We start from the raw sequence: 2,478 nt of genomic DNA on the forward strand, positions 1-2,478 counted from the left end.
CGGTTCCCCCCGCGGCCCCACGGCCAGCGACCCCCCCCGGCCCACCCTGCAGCACGGCCGGAGCGCCGGGCACTCCGCCACCCCTCCACCGCCCTCAAACGCCAACAGAAGCACACCTCTGCCACCGCCAACACACTCTCGTCCATCTTTGTTCCCAAAAATATTTATTTATAACAATATATCCATTATCTATATCGTGATCCAAAAATACAGATATACATTTTTTACTTTACATTCCTTTTTTTGTTTTGCTTTTCCTTAATAAAAAGATTTATATTCTCTTCCATTTACAAAGGGAACACAGATCTAATTCCTTTAAAAAACAGAACAATCGGGTTAAAGTCGTTTCACCTCCAGTTTGGATGAGCTGCAATAAAGCTGAACGCCACAGGGTATTCCTGGTGCTTCGACAATCTTTAGTGGAACATTCCTTTACATATATCACAGTCTTGTTCACCCTTCTCCAGAAAAGTATATTTAACACTGTACATTCAAAATTCAGGAAAAAGATTTAAATCCTTTTATAAGCAAAAATGAAGGCTACTGGTATTTCTGTCTCTAAGGAGTTTTAAAAATCTCTAAAGCCAGCCGTATGTGGCCAAGAGACACTCCTGAGCCTGTACAGGCTGAGGGGACAGTTTATTGCTGGTTTTGGACATTAGATGTTCTGACACATTAGAGACGTTACATCATAAAGAAGAGGAGTATATTGTACCTCACACTGTTCACGATTCCTGCGAAGTTATCTTTCTTTTTGAGGGCTGATGGTAACTTCCAGAGCTTGTTTTTCTTTTTGCTTTGCTGGTTAAAACAGAAAAGGTCCGCTCTTCCAAGCCCCAGAAAGCACTGGCTAACAAAACACATTTTACTGTCCTACCCGACCATCTTTCCCAAGCTGAGGGTGGTCAGCTCCACACTCACTTATCCGCAGCTGCGCGCTTCCGTAAGGGCACGTTTCCAGCAAGACCTCCAGAGAGGCGCAGTGGAATTTTGAGATTGTTTCAAATCAAATGCTTAATCTATGGTGATACCACTACTAATAAAGCCTTAGGGGAAAAAATAATAATAATAATAAAAAAAAAAGAAACAAAAGTCAAATACAATATCACTGGATGGAAGGGGAAAATAAAACCTGAAACGGCACAAACACTAGTCTTCAGGACACAGTAACGCTCCTACATTAATCCAGTGTAGCAGGTCAACGAGGTACAGGTCTCACTCACTGGTTACTGAATTACAGGCTGGCTCATGAGGTATCACAATTAAATTTGCTCTCAAAAAAAAAAAAAAAGGCAGAAAGAAAAATAGGGCTGACTGTATTTCTAAGTTCAGGTTTGCATGACTATGCTTTCCTCCTTCTTCCCTCTCTGCTTTTAATTTGGCCACCTGCTTTCCCGGTGCTATTACAATAGCAACAATGATAAGCATGCACCATCTTGTAAACGTATCCATGGAAACTTCATATACAACACATGGCGTGATGTAACATAGCAAAGACATGCGCAACATCACACTATAAATGACAGGACCCTGGAGATGAGTATTTTTCTTTTTTTTTTTTTTTTCCCCCATAGCAGATGCAGTAAATGAAAACGTTCACAGAAAAGCTGTCTCAGTATCAAGAGGTTTCTTCTATGTCAGTCTTGGCATACCTGCAGCATCTACAAAGCCCAACAGACCAAAGCAGGGGAGGAAAACTGGCAAGGACCGTGTTCTACTTTCTTTCATTGCAAAACACAAGAGGGTCAATATAACAGGGGAAAAAACTTTTTTCTTTGGGAAACAGGTGCCAAAATCTGACTAGAAGTGGTTTTTTTTTTTTCTTCTGTACTGTTTATTCAGATTGTTTTTACAGCAGAAAAAAAAAAAGCTTATCTGGAAGTTTCTTAATGCCTTTCCAACAGTCTATACCAAGAGCTTCTGCACAATGGTATGCAAAGTAGTACACAGCCCTGCACAGAGCTGCCATTAACACACATCAGGGATCACAGCCAGCAAAGTTCATGAACCCTGGTGCCTCCGGCTGCAGGGGTTTTTGGTTTGAGGCTTTTATTTTTTTTTTTTTTCCCCCTCCACCAGCAGAACCACCTTTCCCTACAGTATCTTTTATTGTGGGCGGGTAAGCCCCATAATACAGGGGATATATATGAAGACAAGAGTTGTCTCTGCTCTTCCCTCACCTTCTGCATCCACTATAACTCAGAGGAAGGAAAAAGACAGAAAGACTTTTGTTTTCCTACACCCGATTTCCTTCTCTTCCTTCCGCTGCAGCAACTGACACTGTGATGACAGCATGGATTCACATTCATAATCTGAAAGGCAGCTTAAAGAAGCCAAGAACATGCAAATGTGCCCCGGCTAAAAAAAAGACAAGAAGTCATTTTAAAGCATTCCTGCTGAATAGCCCTCTTCAATAGCAGTGCTTCATCCCAAATGCAATTCAACACCCCCCCCCCCCCCCCCCCCCCCCACCCCCCC

The 2,478-nt window shown here is 42.4% G+C and overlaps 1 protein-coding gene across 1 annotated transcript in view; it reads right to left on the minus strand.

The window, feature by feature from the left end:
- Positions 1-164: 164 nt before the first annotated feature.
- LOC104827890 (cysteine protease ATG4B) overlaps positions 165-2,478 on the minus strand; it is a 42,823-nt gene continuing 40,509 nt past the window's right edge. The window contains exon 20 of the mRNA XM_010561206.1: positions 165-1,046. The gene's annotated coding sequence lies outside the window, so the exon portion shown is untranslated. The remainder of the gene's footprint in view (positions 1,047-2,478) is intronic.

This window comes from Haliaeetus leucocephalus, unplaced genomic scaffold, assembly GCF_000737465.1.
Source record: "Haliaeetus leucocephalus isolate CR32 unplaced genomic scaffold, Haliaeetus_leucocephalus-4.0 Scaffold143, whole genome shotgun sequence".
Taxonomy (NCBI): Eukaryota; Metazoa; Chordata; class Aves; order Accipitriformes; family Accipitridae; genus Haliaeetus; species Haliaeetus leucocephalus.